The following is a 22,562-nucleotide window of genomic DNA, read 5'->3' as shown; positions in this document are numbered from 1 at the left end:
CGCACCGTCTCACACAGCAAACCAGTGGAAGACACCTTGAAATCGCTTGAATAGGATATCCTTACCGGAATCTGCCACCTGGGCGATTGCCCTAAATGCAGATCAGTCGTGATTGTATTAATCATACATTTTTTATTCACCCGCCGTACTGCCACGACCTGGCGCCATCTGACTATAATCTCTTCGCAACAATGGGGCACGCGCCCGCAAAACAGCACTTCAGCAATTTCGAGGAAGTTGGAAAACGGCTCGATGAATGGTTTGCCGCAAAAGACAAGCAGTTTTTCTCGCATGGTATTCTTAACTTACCTGAAATATGGCCGACGTGTGTAGAAGGCGATGGCCAATATTTTTAATAAACAAGAAATGATTTTCCCTTGAAAATTACCTGTTTTCTTTACAACAAAACCCGACAAAAACTTATGCATAGACCTGGTGTACGAGGCCAGTAGTGTCATTCATACGTTGCTACAAGAACGGAAGTTTTGTCAGAACGAGCACCATCGCTATCGTACTTGGTGGTGATTTGAACATAGGTCTGAAGTCATCACCTCGTGAAGAGATTCTCTTCTTCATGCGTGATACGTTCACCCTCGAATTAAACAACGATCCAGTCTCTTCCATTACGAGTAGTAGTACGAGCACCGTTGCCGTGTTTAGCGTCGCCGCATAAATCACTTAAAATCCCAACAGAACGTATAGTAACTTTCCCAACACTGTCTATGTATGTGCATGAAAGAAGAAAAATAAAACAAAATAAATCAGAATAATAAAACATCGCAAAAGCAAGTTAGTACAGTCCAGAAATGGTTGATAAGAACATACGTAAGATTGAGAGGTCAAGGAAAGCAAAAGTGATATAACTAAAAAACAATATGCGTTCACACATCTTGGGAAATAAATTGCGAATATTTTAAAGGAATTTGTTCTAAAAATAGCTTACAGGACACAAAAGACAGTTTCACAAAAATTAACAACTCCAAAAGTCTGTTTGTGTATGCGTCAGATAACTAGACATCAGATAAGAATATATTTTTATTTAATTACTTAGTATGTAAGATATTTATGTTCGAACGAAAAAGAATAAAAATAAAAGAAGAAACAGAAAAAATAGTGGTATTTTAATGCACGTCTTCTGTATTATACAGATAAAACCGCACGGGTGTAAAAGGAAAACCCAGCGAAGCGGATTGTCTTGAGCTAGTATTGTTCAGAAAAATGACCCCTACTCGGTGGTATACACGTTAACTTGCATAAAACGGACTTGCCGAACACTCACTCAGCGTTTGCAAGGACACTTTAAGAAGCAATGCAATATAACGAATATTCCACTTTTGCAGAACATATTCACAGCAATAATCATAACTTTTATGGCATGAACCAAGATATGTAATTCTTCTACAAATGCAATCATGGTATAGAATTAAACATTCGTGAGGATATGGAAATATACTTGGCACAGAAAAATGATCTGGAATTTTTAGAAATGAAACCGCCAATCATTTGTTTATCATGTCACTGAAAGCTGCATTATCTCTTGCAGTTTATGGCCTGGTTTTACTTGATTATATATATATATTATACGTTCCGTTCGTATTTCGCGGCTTAACTAGCAACGCTTTTACGCGCGCGTAGTTATTACGTATTTTCGCGGTTTTCTAGGGAAATGGTGTCGAAAAAACAGATTAGCGATACCGATAGAGTGTCAATATTGGATGATACAAAGAAGTGTCGGATTTTTGTGAATGTGACTCTGAAGTTGAAAATTCTTTCTCCAGCTCTTCTGAGAGCAACTACCACAGGAGTAACATTGGCAGCGACAGAATGGATCTGACGTAAGTAATAACAGTCCCGGAACTAGGACTATTATTCCCGTTCGTAACATTGATCAAAGGCCAATGTTGCCGTCAAACTTTGATACTGAAACATACCCTATATATATATTTTTTTTTTTTTTATTTGTGCGAAGCGTGGGTTGAACTTCAGTGACCATTCTTTGAATAATGCTTCCACTTTTTGAGGAAGAAAAACACAAAATGAAACTGAAACATCATAGAAAGCAGCTTACTTACATATTTTTCAATATAGTGGACTAACGTGTACTGAGTGGAGTAGCCGCGCTTCGGCTATGCATTCGAGAAACGCGCGATTTCGATCCCCACCGTCGGTTTTCCTGAGAATGATTTTCCGTAATTTCCCATTTTCAGCCCCAGAAAATTGCCGAGACAGCTCCTATGTTCAGGAAGAGCCGTTTCTTTCCTGGTACTTACCAAATATTATTCGCCATCGTTCATTTCATCTCCATTAGCTCCTCAAGTTAGGTCGACGTCGGGAAGAGCATCCGGCCGTATAAACGCGTAATATTAATTCATCTCACCTCATCCCCAACCCCGTTTCAGGAAATGTGACTAACGGATAGACATTTATAGAAATAATGTGTACTTAATATTAACCATTGTCAGATCGTATTCATGGATTGTCTCTTGTGCCATTCTTCCCTTGATAAACTGATGAGACGATGCTTATGTTGTCTTCAAATTTGGGTTTCCACTCTTGAACAAAGAATGCGGTTAATTTGGATATATCTCCATTGTTTTAGTTAATTTTTCGAAATTTCCCATGCATTTTTTATTGTTCAATTTTTTCGCCGCCTAGGGGATCGTTAATATGTGCTGACATAGACTGTTTTTATTTTTAATAATAGTACAGTGAATTGTAGATAAATTTCTGTTTCATTCCTTCAGTATTGCATTTTGCCTTCGCGTAAAATACGTAATTGAACCTATACACTTCTCTTCTCTGTTACAGACACTCGCACTCCGCAATCGTACATTTTCCCCGCTACAGGGAAAAGCAGAGAATTGTGTACATAACATCGCTCTCTCGTCTAAATTCGAAAATATATCAGTGGTTTTATACGTTTCTGTATAGTTGGAGAAAACTGAAAGTCTATTTCCCTCATCGAGAACTTAGACTTTCCGTTAGGAATTGCTATGACAACAATTTCATTGTGGAGATTTATCTCCCGTATCCAGTTACCAGACTGTGGCATTACTAATGGGCTTCTGATAAATTCACCTGCACCCACAGATCGGCCACCTCCGCAAGAACAGACTGCACTGAGGTAAACCCTTATTCCTAATCCTACCCCCTTCCAGTCAAGAATCCCCCGCCAGCTCCTCGCAGTAATGGACATCAGTGGATAACAGTTCTGTATTCAGACAACCTGTTGGCTCTCTTCGCCATTAAGCTCGCAGTTGTACCATTTATTATTTCATTTTCTCCATATTCAATGCAATTTTGTAATTCATAATTGCTTCATCAATCATTGTATGTGTATATGTACAATTCCGTCCCTTTCAAAGGTAGTTAGTAAGCCACAGTGTTCAAGCAAGTTTAGCCACATATTTATTTTTACCTGTCCTTACTTCAATTTATTCTATGTTTCTAATAGTGTATAAGTGTACTAAAAATTCAGAAGTGACTCTTACACTATGTCCTACCATCACATACATTGAAGGGAAAATAAATGTTCCAGTTCACATCCATGTTGTGATAGGGCCTCAAAATTCAGATGTAACTCTTGTAATTTGTCTTACCATACATCGATAGGGAAAAAATCCACACACACACACACACACACACACACAAAAAAGGAAAAATGATGACAGAAACCCACCACATCTACCATCACCACTTTTCAGCAAACAAATAAATAAAGTATATCCTTTTATCATGCCACCTTACCCGCACAACAGAATAAAAACTTTCCCTAATATGTTAAAATACCGTTCCATCCACCTCACCTATCCCTCTCTCCTCCTTTGCCATGCCCACTCTTCCTGCCAGAGAGAGGATGTTGCCCTCTGGATGGCCTGCCTTACCCCGTCAGGGTGGGGAATGAAAGCATTAAAAATCACCTGCATACACCCTAGCATCAGTGGGTAGAGCCTGAAAAATCTCAATGCGTTGAGTCTACTGTCAGACCTAAGACAAAACGCTGGTTGATAGAACAACCATCTGAAAAGCCTAGTAGAGAAAATGCAGGAGATTTTTTGTCCGCCACTGTAGGACAGCAAGCAAGCTTAGTTATAACATGCAATTAGCAAACGCAACATAAATGAAACAGAAAATTGAATATTATAAGATACGGATCGAGTTATGTGTTAGCGAAATTAACTGAAAATTACTATGGGTGCCAGACTCTGAGTGTTCAATACTGTACGAGTTATCATTCAGCGCAGCGTCACATGTTGATGATCCAAACTGAGCGGGAGAATGGTTATTACTTGCAGGAAGATTAATTTCAAATGACTGTATCATCGGTGAACTGTGTAAAGCCTTATGAATAGTCCATCGCTGATTAAAGTTCGATTTTTCCGCAGCACATTTTCAGTGGCACTGTGGGAGAACCGTAATTACCTGTCTGATGTAAGCAGAGACCCCTACCGGGGAATAAATCATAGTTAAATCAATTAAAACCAGGCCATAAACTGCACGAGGTAAATGCAGCTTTCAGTGAGATGGTAAACAAATGATTGTGCTTTTATGTCGTCCGGTTTAATTACTAACGGATATTAGAGAGGATACATTAGTCGGCTAAATGAACAGTGTTGTGTCTTTCGGTTCGTAGAGCCGTGGCTTCGATTCCTGGCTGGATCGAGTGATGTGACTATTAGGGAAGTTCATTCTCTTGGCTCAAGGAGTGGCTCTTTATGCCAACACCAAAATTAATGTAACTCACACACCACTCTATCTTCCACTAAAGTGACACGCTATTTCATACACAGGGTATACGCCACCCACTTTCTTACGAGGGCTGCACAGGATAACTATAGCAACATGATTTTTGTAGTTTTGTACGTAGAACGTTAATGAAGCTTCGTATATTGCAAAAAAATGTCTTTCACTAACCAGGCATGTAAAAACAAGGTTTGTCTTTTATAAGATTTGTAGGAACAAATCTAATGTAATTATTATTATTGCCGAGATAAGGTGTTGGCCTTCTAACTCCAAATTGGCAGGTTCAACCCTGGCTCAGCCCGGTGGTGTCTGAAGGTGCTCAAATACGTCAGCCCCATGTCGGTAGAATTATTGGCACGTAGAAGAACTCCTGCGGGACTAAATTCCTGCACGTTGGCGTTTCAGGAAACCGTAAAAGTTGTTAGTGGGACGTAAAGCAAATGACATTAGTGAATTAATTAAAAGGGGACTTTTAGTAATATGCTGGACTTTGTGGTAGGACTAACGATTTGTCCTTTATTTTAGTATTTATTGGATAAGGCATGTGGAAATTTAGTAAGTACATATGTGTCGATAGCAACATTTTGAAATGGTTAATTATTAAAAAGTAATAGACATGTTTCGGATAAGAACAGAAAAATATCCATACCATATTTCGGAGAGATCGGTCCTGTATTTTTCGCGGCAATGAAACGAATCAGTTTCGTTTTAAGCCATCATGCGATTCCTTTGCAAATAATTCACAAATAATGCCAACTACTTTTTTCCTCACATTTACACGGTGCTACCATAGAGTGGTCATATGTCCTGGAAAGTATGACACTGGTGGTACACGGACACAACACGAGATGGCGGTTTGTTGGAGAGGTACCACGCACAGGGTGATGGGATAGCAGTAGTGAGTCAGGCTCCGTATAGAATGGATGTGAGGAGGCAAGTACTGAACAGCTGCCATACTCACCGGACTTGTCCCCGTGCGATTTTGACCTCCTCCCCAAAGTGAAAGGACCATTGTGTGAGAGACGGTTTGGGACAGGAGAGGACATTGTCAAAGTCGTTAAACATAAAATTGCAACATCCAGATATGTTGAGGCGGCTGGTATCTCACGCCTCCCACACATTGTTGGCAACGCGTAGTGGACGATCGAGGGGACTACTCTGAGGGTTTACCATAAAGATTGCTGTACTCCCTGCGAATAAACAATAACACAAGGCTGACAGGTTCCTCGATTGATATCCCACAATTGGTAAACCCACTCGGCATTCCTCTGCACCTTACTCTCTCCACTCCAAACTGTATATTTCCATTTTTCTGGTAGATCCCGCTTTCGTGCGAAAAAACAAATAGTTGCCATGACATGACCAAACCCTCGTATACTTTCAGTTTAATATTCTGTGGTATGGCAGTTCCCTATAAGAATATTTGTGCAATATTGTGTGAAATTCCGTCGAGCGCTTAAAACGTAATGTCATTTGCGAATAATAATAATAATAATAATAATAATAATAATAATAATAATAATAATAATAATAATAATAATAATAATAATAATAATAATAATAATGTTATTTTTTCCACGTTCCACTGACTACTTTCTACGGTTTGGGAGATGCCGAGGTGCCGGAATTTAGTCTAGCAAGAGTTTGAACGTGCCAGTAAATCTACAGACACATTCAAATACCAACGTACTGAGCCAGGATTGAACCTGCCAAGTTGAGGTCAGCAGGGCAGCGTCTCAACCGTCTGAGCCACTCAGCCAATGCCACCTAGGATACAAGGCCGTTACACTATCGAGATCTCAGCTGTTGACGTCACAGTATTGCGGTCTAACCCAATGGTAGAGAGGAGGTGTCCATGTTGTTTGGAGGTGTTTGAATGTTATCTTCGTGCCGACACACGTGTGTCTAGTTCTGTTGTTGTGAAATATTGTTCAGATTAAGTAAGTAGAATGCCTCGTAAACGTTGCGTCCCTGCCCGTAAGGGCAGCCGGACCAAAAGTGACTGTTTTACTCTTTACGAGTGATGAAGACCTCAAAGAGAAAAACAGTAAAGCTAATCACCGGGATGCATTTGTGCCTTTCAAACATTCTGTAGTGAGTTAAAGTTTTTCAAGTTAATTCTTTTAGAGTGTTATTTGAATGCTTCACTTCCTGATGTTAAAATACAGAGTAACTGAAATATACGAAATAATCAAATGATGCAGTATTAAACTAACTACAGCTCCGAACTTGAAGTTATGATAGCCTATTTTTATTTTAAGTTGCTTGACTTCTTATATGAGATAATTTTGAAATATTGTGTGCATAATATTGACATTATTCCTGTTTTTGGGGTCGGCGAATTACATTCGCAGTCCACTGATATATAGAGAAGTACTTCAATGTATTACCCTGGGAATGAAAGGTTATTAACAGCACCCCTAGACAAACCTCGTCTCAAGAAAGGTGGGGTACATGTTCTACAGTAGTCTATATGTGAATATAGTTCAATACATAAATATAATAATAGCATAATTTTTACTATCATTGGCCTAAGTGCTGTACATACCACATTATTATTATTATTATTATTATTATTATTATTATTATTATTATTATTATTATTATTATTATTATTATTATTATTATTATTATTATTATTATTATTATTATTATTTCAGATGCAATTCTATCACTGCTGCCAGAGTGATCCTCGTATCTATCCAGACCTTCAACATCAAGAGAAGATCCTGAAAACAGCAGAGAACGACTCGAAAATGCTTTTCTGAAGACTAGCATCGAGGAAAGCCTTACTGTTCAAGAAGAGCACATGAAAAGGATTTCACTTCATAACCCTGACGAACTTCAGGCAAAGATTAAATTACAGCCTGAGTGGGTGATAGTGAGAAAGTAGTTACATATATGTCTTATGCTGATACGTGATGTTTCATTTCCTAAGATTGTGTGTTACATTGTTATCAATGAGGTATTATTTTTATCAGTGTTTATTGAAGGTGCACCGATGAATTAGGTAGACAGTACGAAACTTCCAGTAATTGTAAGTAACACCAACCAATTGCATTCTATACTTGAAGAAGTGATCATTCATTTTAATGACTTTTCCAATTCAGCGAGTGTTAAATTAACACTGTACAGGACATGTTGAGTAGTTTATTTACTTGCATGCCTGGTAAAGCAGATGGGATTCAATTTTTGAAGGAACAATTGCATTTTCTCAAGTGTACGAAATCTAATTTAAGATACGGAAATCTCTTGTGTTCTGGTCTCTTCTGCGGTCAATATCAGCTCACTGTTATCGATACCTAAGAAGTACATCTGGTATGATGCTTCCGTGTTAGAACGCACTGAGTAGATTACTAGCAACTCTTCTACGTCTCCGGTTAATGATCAGAGGTCGTCTAACTTTCAGGTTCATCTTGCTAGCAAAGTTGAATTCTTAGATGTTAAAAAACAAAGACGTTGTTCTTTTAATGGGTGAAATTCAGCTGAAACCACATGTGCATTATAAGGGTGGAAATATTGTAGATCAGAGAGAAGGTACTTCTCATTGTGTTGTGAGTGCCTATGTTTGCATGGTCCGTAGCTTAGATTCCTAGTGTTCAGATGTAGTCCATATTCTGCCAGTAATATACTTTAAGGCAGAGGATTTGTATTCATTTTGTAAGGCAGTGATTTTGAGGTTAGAGGAATTAGGATCTAAGGTATTTGGTGTTATTGCTGATAATAATTCAAACAATTAAAAGGCTATATCCTTCTTTAGTGATCCTCCTGAACTGAAAATTAGATATAACCATCCCAAACAAAGTGTGACAGAGAGTGTATTTTATTTTTGAGAGTATGCATATTATAAAATATTTATGAAGTAATTGGTTTAATCAGAAGGGAGAAGTAATGAAATTTCAACAATTTAGTGAGAATGTTCCAGAAGGAATAGCTACTTCTGAAGACACTGTATGCTTTAGAGAAAGATAATTTGTTGAAATATGGTAGGTGTCTAACGCTGAAGACCTTGTACGCACCTACTCTGGAAAGGCAAAATGTACAACTTGCTGTGAAAGTTTTTAATAATAACACTGTTGTTGCTCCGAGAGAATTAGACGAAAGAATCATATTGATAATTGGTAAGGAACTGCAAATTTTATTGAGTTGATTTGTAGGCTATATGGTGGGATATCATTAATGTGAAAACTGTCCTCAAGGGGCAAAAACTAAGAAGCAGATTTCAAGAACCAATAACTCATGATTCCAATCACATTGCTGATTTTATGACCAAGTTTGCTAAATAGGCCACTGTTTAGTAGGACTTAGTAAGAAGACTCAAGTAACATTGTCCAATAACTCAGCTGTTTTGATACATTTGTCCATGCACTGTATCACTGTGAAGAAAGGAATTTCTTCCTCACCGGTAGGGTTCAAACTGATTACCTTGAGGGCACGTTTGGACAGCTGAGTGGTGCAAACTACCATGTATCTGTGTGACAAATTTTTCAATAGAGTTCTAATTGATAATTCAGAGTTATTGTTCCTTGATTTTGAATTCAGAAAGAGTACGAGATGTTGTTATATCAAAAAAGAATATATTTGTAAAGCTTTGTTCCTCAAAGGATGTGGCAGATGTTGTGTATCCGAAGGCTATTAATGTTGTTGCGGATGATGACATAGACGACGAACTTCCAGTATTATTCTACATAGGGGGTTACTGTTCTTATAGAATTATTAAAGAATGTACGTGTGGCTATAATAAGTTATTTGTGTCTGGTGATGATAATGAAATTCAAGATGACAGAAATAGCTTCATCAGTATGTCAAGTATAGGTGGCTTATGTTTCCCAAGCTCAGTTGTAGTAACGTGTGCATCATATGTCCTTGCTGAGACACAAAAATCCTAGATGACAAGGTACAATTGCTCATAAATCAAACAAGTCAGCAAAATATTTTGTACCAGGTTTCCCTTTCAAATATACCATCATTTGTTTTTTCTACAAATAATTGTACTGTTGGTGAGACTGTCCATGATATTGTACATTCAATTGTACATAAAACTGTAAATATCTTGTTGAATAATTATACAAAGAAATTTAATGATTATACAAAGGAAAATGTCACAAATTACAAGAGATTGAAGTGTTTCTAAAACTGTGAGTGTAGGTCTCTTTTAGAACCAGCGCTGTTTATCAGAATGGTCATTTCCTCCTCTTCACCCCCTGACTTTATTTCTACCTTCGTGAGCAGTTCTATAATTCCAATACAATTATACCAAAGGTAGTGATAAATGACCATTGGTTAACCCTCAAGTAAGGATAAAATAGTCCTTGTTGATTCTTACGGTGGCATATTGTATGTTATGGCTCATAATATTTTTGAGAAAATGTAATGTATATAGCTTTTTAAAATATAATTCTGAAAATGAGTATTTGCTCTCAATGTTAGCACGAGTTCGAATGCTACACGACGTCGTACTCCTCAGTACTCTCATAGGCGCACAGTGATGACGTCACATTTCGAGTGTAGCGGCCTTGTTTCCTATTTGGCGTTGACTCAGCCCGGCATATTTGGGAAGGTAGACAGAAGAACGTCCTTCCATTTTCTTATTTTTACTCTAATGGTGACCACGAATATTTCTTCACACCTTCCGAGCGAGTTAGCCGTATCGTTACTGTACCGTGGCTGCGAACTTACAGTAGGGAGATAGTGGGTTCGAATCTCACCGCCGGCACCACTGAAGACGGTTTTTCTGTGGATTCAAATGTTCACATCAGACAAATGCTAGGGTTGTATCTTAAAACCTCCTGAGGCCTGGTGTCCTTTTAAAAGGCCAGTGTTTAAAAATGGAATATCCCGCAGAAAATATTTTAAAAATAAAATAAAAATTAGAGGACCTGCGCTGTTCCGCGGCATTCGTTATAAATAGGTCAGATAACTCGTCTTGATATGCCTGTTGTACATAAAACTGTAAATATCTTCTTGAATAATTATACAAAGAAATTTAATGATTATACAAAGGAAAAAAGTCACTTATTACAAGAGATTGAAGTGTTTGTAAAACTGTGAGTGTTGTTTCTTCTGTCCTTTCCAACAATTTTATGAACATTGAATAAGAAGAGCGTAATGGTGTGCCACAGTTCACAGTCAGAATTCATCCATTCTGATGCCATCATGCCGCCTATTTGGTAAACATCTATCCATATATTCGCTTTTTCATCCTGCAGTTATTGATGTAAAGCTTGGTCTTGTTTCGTAGAAGGCAATGCTATTTTTAATCGCAGTTCTTCTATATAGAGTTGTTCTGTGAGCTCATAGGTTAGTCTCGAGGGAGCGTTTTTGCGAGGTCTGTTTGTACGTAGACTTATTTTCTCTCTGCAGCATGTAAATTATTAGGAACGCTCTGCCATCTGTTGAATATATTTGGAAGCTGGGAGAGATTAGACAATCAAAGAGAATCTAACAGGGAATATCATTCTTCCTTGATCCTTGCTCGACATGTTAGTGCGAAGTTAAACTACTAGCAAACAAGTAAAAATGTCTTCAACCTTCATTTACTAAAGTTACGTCAGGCGCACAGTTAATTACACGCCAAACGGAGAAGCTGTGATCATGGGATATCCACTGTAGCCTAATTATCGCTTATATCTCGCTTCGTTCTGTTCATTAAACTACAATGATGTGGAACTAGGAGAGGGAATATTAGCTGTCGTTCCCTCGATAGTTAATTTTGTTTGCAGCATTGTGTGCCAATGGTCCGAGTATCAACAGTGTCAGAGTTAATGGAGCATTCCGTCAGTACGGATGTCATCATAATCTCAAACACTGCATCATTGTACACAGTAATTAGCAGAGGAGCAAGAACACGTTCATTCATCTCCCACTGGATATTGAGTGAAGAGTTTGCTTTCCGTATACGAGCATGTATGGATAATAATCGTCAGCAACAAGCATGACACAAAAATAATGTCCACCACAAAAAAGCGTTTGTAGGACGCTAACATAGAGATATCATATGTCCTGGAAATCATGACACTGGTAGTACACGGACACAGCAGTATAGGTACCACGTACAGGGCGATTGGACTGCAGTAGTGAGTTAGGCTCCGTGTAGAATGGATGTGAGGAGGCAAGTACTGAACACCCGCCATACTCACTGGACTTGTCCCCGTGCGATTTTGACCTCCTCCCTAAAGTGAAAGAACCATTGTGTGGAAGACGGTTTGGGACACGAGAGGACTTTGTCAACGCCGTGAAACAAAATATTGTAACATCCATACATGTTGAGGTGGCTGGTATCTCACGCCTCCCACACATTGTTGGCACGTGCTGCACTTCCGTTCCTTGCGCGTCAACATTGCTTCTTCCGTGTTGTGATATTCGCACGGCACTGCCTTTTCGCGCCAAGACTTACAGCTGAGATGACGAGTAATTCCTTCTCTAGCCAACGCCCATGATGAAAACCCTTTCCCCTTATGAACGCTGTAAAGCCATCCCTTATTGCTCTCTCCTGCTGGAACCGAAGAACTCTACTTTCTAGAACACTCAGGTCTCTCTGCATCCAAACTCCCGTCCCTTTTATTTTTTTGGCATTCCGGAGAATTTGATAAGCTTCCATCTCGGATACCAATGTACCTCGGCATATTTTCTTGGATTCTTCCTGTACTCTGCAAGTCATCCACATCAGATTATGTGCAATTTACTTTCACTCCTGCCGTAAATACTTCTAACACAGAAGATAATAATGCCAGTATACACTCTCCACTATTCTCTTCAATCCTGTGTTTGATCAGGCATCTGCTATGTTGTGCAAGCGTTGATCACAGGACCTGTATCTACAGCTCCTGTGTGCGCTGTTCCAACACCAAGCGATGTTCCTTTGAAAATTCCACTTCCTCCCGGTATGTAATCAGGCGTTCTCTTATACCTGTCATGTCACCGCTCAGGCTATCTTTCAGATTCTGAATGTCTTTATACTGTCCCGTGATCAGCTTTCTCATTGTGTCTGCTTGGCTGAACCTTTTGTCACCTTTATATTTTTTCAATACCCTCCCAATAATGAATGGCCCAGCGGTGCCTTCCACTCCTCCAATTACTAAGAGCACAGCGATCGCTATTTTCAAAGTAAATTAAATCACATTTTAGCTCACATACTTGATACTTAATGCGGCCATTCCACTGGGCAATGATCACTTGGTAGAGTTCTATGCATATCCCAATTTCACTTACGCAAAAGACCCTCAGCATTCCCACATACACGTCTGCTTTGCTTTCAGGGTTCCAATTGACTGTGTGGAGTCTTTTATTACAGTCCTTGTTCCATTACAAAACCCTCATTCGGTATTCAGATTTCTAGGAAGCTCCTACTTTCAATTGCAGAACACTGATCAAATAAATATGTGAAGTGTATTAGTAAAGAAATAAATAATAAAAGGCCATAGTAAGACAAAACGTGCCGACCGATAATGTCATATAAATATACCAGGCAGCCCGTCAGTGCGTACTTTCTATTTGTATGTAGTGCCCTGCATGCACTAGGCTAATGATGAATGGTATATCTGTAATCTGATTTTCACAGGGGAATTACTAACTGAAGGAATGTTACTTCAGAATACAAAGAGGTAAGAAATGCATGGTCGCTCACTGCATGTTCCTCAGCATCCGTCTAATGCGCCTCCTTACGTTAATAAGCCTCGTCTTCGAGCGCGTAGTAGTAGGCTTGTGGTTTGGTACAGCAGCAATACAGTTGCTGTCAAGAGATCGACAATGGCTGCCATATTTTGCAACGACGGATACACGGAAATAATATTAATCTATGGAGAATCTGGTCGAAATGCAGCTGAAGCTCACAGACGCTATGTGCAGGAGTTTGTAAATAGCCGCTGGTTTTCTATATACGTATTTTGACGAACGGAGTTGCGATTAAGAGCTAATGGAGCGTTCAACGCACATACAAGCAAACCTTTGGTTGAGTGGAATGTCTGTACTTGTATACATCAATGAATTATTAAACTTTACGAGTTGTTTCTGCAGCTTTGGCGTATTTACAAAATGCACCCTGTTACAGAACGTGTGAGTAAAATTACTGCTATTTCTTTCGCATACGACATATAGCTACTTTGTAATCCAGCGATTAGGCACCCCGTTGATCACTATTGCAAACGGGATACTTACACGTAGAAAGTACGGGGCTGTAGGGCCACCTGGTATAAATTGCTGACTCGATCTATTTGCAGAAGCATGAACCTAATGATCAAGTAGGCCGTGTGTATATAATTACATAATAAAAGATAGATGGCCAATAAAACGCGAGTCGTCGGGGTCTACGTTTACGAATGAACCGATCAGTTTACCGGAGCGAAGATAGTTTTTTTATGTGTCTAGGAAGTTTTGGTTCTAGGGACTTAAAATGTGGTTTTGAGGGTCCTTTTGTGACTTAATGAGTATTGTTTTCCGCATCGAGGGGCGTAGATTGAGATTTGTCGGATACTTCTACAGTACGACAAATTCGGTATTTTCCCTATATTAGCCTATGCCCGAGTGTTAAAGGGCCGTTTTCACCCCTTTAACTACACAACACCTGAATGAAACACCTTTAATTATTATATTAGGTTATGAAGAATACTTGTGCGAAAATTCAGCCACTTAGATTCGTGGAGAAAGTGAGAATAAATGAGTCGTCTGTGCCTGTGTTAGCCTTTTATGTATCTCTGTTGCCAGGGAATAAGTGTACAGGTCATGTTAAAATGGGTCCTCATAGTACACATCTGTGATTTAATTCTGAACAATTAAGAGAAGAAATTATAATTTTAAAAATGAAAATACAATTTTCTGAAATACGTTGACGTAGGACTATTCACTTCAAACTCTCTACAATGAATAATGTCCCTGTTTCTAAAACTTCAAACTTATGTCCTGAGATGCAGATACTTTTGTCTTGACTTATACTCTTTAGCCCTGGGACAAAAGATAGAAGGATATGAATGACACCTGTACATATTTCTATCTGCATAAGAATAAGAAACTGCGCAACATCCAAAAACATTGTGCATTCTCAGTGAAACTGGAACTGGAAGAAAGGACTTAAGAATCATTATGAAACCATATCAAAACCAAGCAGTGAACTTCATAATTTAAGGAGTTAATACAGAAAAGATCACCATTTAGAGCGGAGTACGAATTTATGGTTATTAGAAAACAAGGTGGTCCACCTCTATGGTGTTGTGGTTAGTGTGATTTGCTGCCAGCCTCCGAGTTTCGGGTTCGATTCCCGGCTTTGCCACGAAATTAGAAAAGTGGCACGAGGACTAGAACGGGGTTCACTCATCCTCGGAAGGTCATCTAAGTGGACGGGGGTACGATTCCCACCTCAGCCATCCTCGAAGTGGTTTTCCGTGGTGCCCCACTTCTTTTCCAGGCAAATACTGGGACGATAATAACTTAAGGCCACAGCCACTTTCTTCCTTGTTTATCCCTCCCGATATTCCCATCCCCCACAATGACCGTGTTCGGCACAGCAGGTGAGCCCATCAGTGCGAGGAACTGGTCCCCCTCCCCATTTTTCATCCCCGACCAAATATCTCACGCTCCAGGACACTGCACTTAAGGTAGCATAAGTGGGATCCCTCGACGAGTCCGAGGGAAAACTGATTAAGAAAGCAAGACAGAAAAAAAGGACGAAAAAAAGAAAATAGGGCAAACGGTAAACAGTAAACAGTACGAGAATTTAGAGTGTTTATGAGGTACCATCACCCCGGGCAGGGATCACTGAGTTGGAATCAGTTACCGTACAGAGCGGGGACGAACCGCAATTATTAAGTTGAATTCCGCACTGAAGAGCTTACATTTGATCGTACAAACTAAACTTATTCGTAACGTTCACACAGTTCTTCCGTACGGTGCAGGAGCATGGAAATGAAATATGACCACCACAAAGACCTTTGAGGTGTAGAACTGTAGTTGCATGTTGAAGTTTTCTTAGACTGGCCATAATCCAGCTGGGAGGAATTGAGAGAAAAAACATAAAAAGGACTAGAAATGTTAAAAAATAAGAAATAAAACTTGAGATACCCTGAGATATACAGGCTTCTTCACCAAATATAATAATAATAATAATAATAATAATAATAATAATAATAATAATAATAATATTGAAATTCGACAGCCTGTTTCCAGTTTCAACTGGGGCGGGAATAGAATGAATGAAGCCCCATCTAGTGGTGAGGATAGGAATTGTGTCGGCTGCTGAAGACTGTCGCACTCCTCTGGGGCAATGATTAATGACTGGCAGATGAAATGGTGCTGGAGTGTGTGTTGTTGGAATGAAAGACGACAGAGAAAACCGGAGTACCCCGTGAAAAACCAGTCCCGTATGCGCTTTGTGCAATACAAACCTCACATGAGGTGACCGGAATTTGAACCATGGGACCTAGCGAGAGGAGGCTGGCATGATGCCGTCTGAGCCACGGAGGCACATTGTCAGAAAGTTTTTAGGCACGAATTTTCATCTGAATTACACCAAAAAGCATGAAGTTCCAGGCCACTGTTGCAGTAATACTGAAGAACAGATTCCCAAAACGGGGAGATAAGAAGTTGTTTAGCGACAGGATCTGTGCGTATTTATTGTATATGTTGTAATTATTTCTGCTGTAAATATTTGTAATTTTACGTACTTATAGTTTGATAATCAAGACGGTGATTCCTTGCTTAGGCGAGTCAACCCATTATGTTACCGGCATAAGAGCCTTCCTAAATGGATGTAAAAATAATAATATAATAATAATGCTTCAGTTACCGTGGAGGCATTTTAATTCTGCGCCATTTACGATACATGTGCACCAGTTTTGATGTTCCTCTTTTGCTTTTCCGGATTCAAGGGTAATCGGATCTGTGTAAGTTTCTGTTAATTTTGATGGATAATCTTCAAAAATACTGTACTTCACATGTCGATATCTTGCTACGTGCAGTCTCGCATAGACTTTCTTACGCTCTTTTACCTCTCCTGGGATTCAACCCTCGATCTTGGAATCTCGACCTCGGCACTTTATCACCTATCAACAGAGAGAGCTCCTGGATTCCTATGGTTGTTCGTGAATTGGTAGGCATATTTTATTTCAATTTATAAATGTGTGTTACGTTTGTTAAACTGATGTCCAGTGCTCGTAACAACGTGAACGTGAAGTGCCATTGCATTCAACCGTAGGTATGTCGAGAGCGAAATAAACAGGATTTTATGTTCGTTCCCACTGCAGGTCTAATGAAGAGTTTAAGAGTAGCGCGCATGCTATCGGTGTGTGTACACCATTAATTACTTACACAGGATATAACATGTGAGAATATCCGGCGTTATGAAGTCCTTTTCCCGGAGGATGGTTCGACACTGATAGGAACTCCACCATAGATTATGGGGCTACATGGAAATCCCGAAGACTAATATACTGTGTACATCATAGGATGTAATATGAAATTCGAAGTGTACTCGAGTTCGTAGTTTATACAAATACATACGAACCCTAGTATCCTCGGGAGTATCACTTTCTCGTCGGTAAAAACCCGAATATACCGATGGCCTAATTAGAACACCTCGTATCTAGGAATGCACTTCCTAACGATTATTTCCCTTGATACTGGTCACACCTCCGAGCGACATATGGAGATGTAGGCCCAGTTCATCACAACAAGTTTCATTCGGTTCATTTTCCTATGCTGGTGTGTGAAGGAAAATGAACCCTACCGTACCGCACTATAGGAATGTATGCTGGGTAATGTATTTACGCACTCTTACAGCATAATGTATTTAATGTTCATTTTCACGTTCTCATAGGAAAATGAACACAGCGAACGTTGTTCTGATGGGCTGCAAAATACGTGGCTGGGAGGCGTGACCTGTCTTAACGTAAATAATGGAGAGGAAGAGGATTGGGAGACATGATGTTTTCGTATTAAGCCAACGTACTCGTTTATGGCGGTATCCCCTGCCTGTCGTAAGAGGTGACTAAAAGAGGAGACCAAGGAATGGTCGAATTAGAACCAGAGACTACTCGTAATTAGTACCATCACACAGGGAACACCATGGGTCGCATTTACTTGCGCGTAGTACCACTATGTTAGGTTCGCAATAGGTTTGTGATTAGTAGCGACTGTGTGTGAATCAGGATGAGGGTCTTACAGTACCTGTGATTCGTACCCCTATATTAGCGACACCATGGGATGAGCGACACCATGGTTCTGCCTTGCCTATGGTTAGTTCCCACTATGTGAGGAATACCACGGGATAGTGCGAGCCCCTGTGGTTAGTCCACTTATGTGAGGAACGCCATAGGTTTGCGTTGCCTGTATGTGGCGCCGCAATGTGCGACATTTGTTACATGTGCGCGTTACACTACCTATGAAAAAATAGTACCATAATGTGTGGAATACGGCGAGTCTACGCTACTTTTGATTAGTATCGCAACATGACAAATAGCATGGTTCTACTTTCCTAGCGATAAGTACCATTATGAGGGGCCGATGACCTGGATTTTGGACCCGTTTCGACTACAAGCGTCATCGAGTCAGCATTGTGCTTTAGAAGCAGTCCCTTGGGCAGTAGTACTATTTTTTAACGCTAGTTTCTGGAAATGTGGGATATTGTGGGTCGGATCCACTGATTGATTTAAAACCCATTAATGTCCACTGGATCAAAAACGACCCAGTGAATTTTAAAATTATATTAGTAACTGTCTATCCATTGTTGACGTTTGTTACCTGGTCTGCTGCACTCTCTATAATGCACTTCACACATTGTCACTCTTGGTACACTATAGGCAATTTTCATTCTTGAGCTAGATGTTCAAGTGTGTTGGTGAGTCGAAAAGTCTTCTCCAGCCAGCATGTCGAGCTTCAGAAAAACGTAAGTACAGCTGAACTTGTTTATGTCTTATATAATTGAATAATATACTTCGCATTATTTTATATACTACTGAGATTATTTAGCATTGCACATCTTATGGTTTAATGGCTATAACTAGCCGAATTATGGACGGCTCGAAAACGACCCAGTGGGCAGGATGTAAAAGTAACATTTTTGTTGAAGTTGGGGAGTTATGAATATCATGCACTCTTTTCATGCCATATCATTATTAAACAAGTGCAGCATTTATGTAAGATTAGAACAAATATTTTAGAAATATGAATTCTATGATCACTGCTGTATTTAGGAATTCATAGTAAAAAGTATCACAGTCATTCTGAATATCTCATCTGTTACATGCCGTATTGACTGACATTATTCCAATCCATTTCTTTTCCTGCTTATAGTGGCCTATGCCTTTGCTGGCAGGACCTAGTCTTTACAGTGCACTATGTCTTCTGGTATAGGCTAGAGCAATTTTCTTACTTTCATTGATCTGTCTTTCTCTCTTATCCTTGGCTTTGACAATATGAAATTGACTGAGGTATGAGTGATGCTAGTAATGCCATTCCTTCTGCAGCCAGTCCCTGCTATGAATGGTGTGAGAATGTTACTCATAGGGTCGGTTTTTGCATGCATTTCAGTGGGCTTGGCAGACTGATATGTAATAGCAACTTCTGGCTCGGTGAGGAAAGCAACGGAAAACTACCTCACTCCTCATTTCACTAGTACGCCTCCTCAGTGATGCCTAGGCCTTCTATGACAGATGATGGCAGAGCTGTTGAGGATCCAACCAGCCTTAGGGCTGAAGACTGAACACATAGTGGCCTATCGACTCAAGTAATAGCACTGCTAGAAGAGGAATATATCCCAGGTGATATCGATATCTACATATCGCCTCCAGATGATCAGGGAGTCGACGGAGGTGGTGACTCCGGAGAAGATAAATGCAACGACCCAGATCGTTTGAGTCGTGGGCTGTTGGAAGCCTCTGCAGAAATTGTTATCAGTGGTGTGAATGAAACTGTTGAAAATATTCCTCCATGCTTCGCAGCGCCTTCGGCAGACGAAGAGACTTCGCCACGATGGTTGTCTGGACTTTAATCGCTGCGGTAATAATACTGGACAACCTGAATGTATTGGCAACAGTGGGTTGTTTTCAATTTTCTTTCATGTGTTCCGCAATGACTGAGATCTTCTTGGGGGTGATGGTAGAATGTAACTTAGAACGGATAGCCAGTGCATGTTAATAGATCCAATACATCCTGTGATGAAGCACATTGCTTGATTGAGCTGCGTGTCAATTATTTCAGCGTGAGCACTGTTTAATAATAATAATAATAATAATAATAATAATAATAATAATAATAATAATAATAATAATAATAATAATACCGAGCTCGATAGCTGCAGTCGCTTAAGTGCGGCCAGTATCCAGTATTTGGGTGATAGTAGGTTCGAACCCCACTGTCGGCAGCCCTGAGAATAGTTTCCCGTGGTTTCCCATTTCCACACCAGGCAAATGCTGGGGCTGTACCTTAATTAAGGCCACGGTCGCTTCCTTCCAACTCCTAGCCCTTTCCTGTCCCATCGTCGCCATAAGACCTATCTGTGTCGGTGCGATGTAAAGCAACTAGCAATAAACCAATAATAATAATAATAATAATAATAATAATAATAATAATAATAATAATAATAATAATAATAATAATAATAATAATAATAATAATAAATCTGGGAAGTTTGCCGTCTTAACACATGTCAACAAGTTTGAAACAGTCTTGCAACTGACTCAAAACAAAATATACGTATAACAAAAAATTCTATCTCTCAAAATGTGAAAATTAGACATTATCAAACTCTAATCAGACATGAAGCATTGTACGCAGCAGAATGTTCAACATTTCGAACCAACAGCCTACTTGAAAAACTGACAAATAAGGAAAGAAGGATTATCCTAAAAATTCTTGGTCCCAATCTCCAGGGTGGTGTTCACAGACTTCGGAGCAACTTCGAAATATACATCCACACCGAAAGGATATCAAACGTAATTCGAAAAAGAAGGATAACTTCTTACGCCCAACTCTTCAGATTGCCAGTTAAAAGAATCTATAAACATTCGTTATCCTATTTCAGAAATCTGGAAACGATTCCTCGTTGGTTGTGGAGATAGATAAGGATGTTTTAAAGCATCGAACCTCAGAAAGAGACATTCAACTCCAAGCACCACTGAAACATAAACTCTCCTTATTGGCCTTATCAATGAATAATAATAATAATAATAATAATAATAATAATAATAATAATAATAATAATAATAATAATAATAATCATAATAATCATAATAATAATAATAATAATAATAATAATAATAATAATAATAATAATAATAATAATAATAATAATAATGTTTATAATGCCCAGAATGCTTTCATTTTTCACAGTTCTTGAACGTTTTCAACTTTTTGTGGATGTACTCATTGTTCTTTCGCTATATCGGAACTCTTTATCTCCCGTGTGGAGTCAAAGGATGCATTATCTATACCCCTGCAAAGAAACTGTAGTTGTTCTCTCGTCTTTTAAGCCCCAAAACATATCCATGATTCCAATTATTCCACGTTTCTCTGTGTAGCGTAAAAACTTGTCAGAGTTTCCTCTCTCTTTCTTTCTTTCTTTCTTTCTTTCTTTCTTTCAAACAGGTGTGCCTGACTCAATCGCCAGCGGATGACTGTAATTCAGCTAGCCAGTTCTGACAACTTTTCAAACTTTTAATTTATTTTGAAGTGTATTTCATGTATTCCATAAGGATTGATAGTGACAAAGATTTGATATTGAATTTGCTGACAGAAAGGGAATCCAATTCCAGGTTACATGTGTAACAAGTGCGATGTAGCGTTGTAATTTGATACTTGTTTCAAAGAATTTCATCATAAACACATAAACAGTTCCGCTCTTGCTCAGTATTACTGACACGGTGCCTTACGTGTCGACTGCTGTGTTGCGATGTTTACTCTTAATTGATTCACTTGAAACTTAAAAAAATGTGAATAAGCCAGGTTGATAGCCAACATCTAGAGCAGGGCCTCTCAAACGCCCAAAATCTCACGCGTGCAGATAGAGGCGCAAGAGCTCCGTGCACTGTGCATCGCTGCCGCTCGGCATGGCTCGGATCAACGCTTCGTCTCTGGGCTACTCGGCTAAGCTCGGCTCAACTCGCCTATGCTCGGCTCAAGTCAGCTTGGATTTGGAGCGCTACGGCGCAAGTGGGGCAGAGGGAGACAGGCGGAGCGAGCGAGACAGGCGTGAGGAAAGAGAGAGTAAGCGCTATTGCTCCAAATCGAGGAGTGGGGGTCTGCACTCTGGTCAACCAGGCCAAGTCGTCTCTTGCACCGTGCACAGTGCATGCACCACGCGCATGCACCCTGAGAGGCCCTGATCTAGAGGATCTCATATGGCACAATCAAAGAGGAGAAATCCTATCATTTTTACGCCCTTTGTAATCTGTAGTTTCCCTTTGTAGAAATCGTAATTCTGTAAAGGGTCATAACTGGAATGGAATAGAATTCTCCCATCGCCCAGTTTCGGAACATCTGAAACTGGAGGGAGAGTAATAATTTACTGTTAATCCAAAATATGTTTTGATACATGCATTATTTTACCTATTACTACATTAAACATTAGAATTAAGCTTATAAACTATTTCAATCTAATTTCTGAACGTAGTGTTTTCTTTAAATTTTATTTATTTATTTTGTACTAAACGCTAACAAAGCTATACAGTCTAGGACAAACATGTATCTTACCCTCCATAAGTTGTATTAGTGCTTAATTTTGTGTCACAAGTCCTTATAGAGTTATCCCATAAATACAACATGCATTTTGAGTGAATTGAATGACTGAAAGAATGAATGACTGTTTATAGGTATTGGTGAGTGAATGATTTCAT

The sequence above is a fragment of the Anabrus simplex genome, chromosome 6, assembly GCF_040414725.1.
Source record: "Anabrus simplex isolate iqAnaSimp1 chromosome 6, ASM4041472v1, whole genome shotgun sequence".
Lineage (NCBI taxonomy): Eukaryota > Metazoa > Arthropoda > Insecta > Orthoptera > Tettigoniidae > Anabrus > Anabrus simplex.
This window is presented reverse-complemented; position numbering follows the sequence as displayed.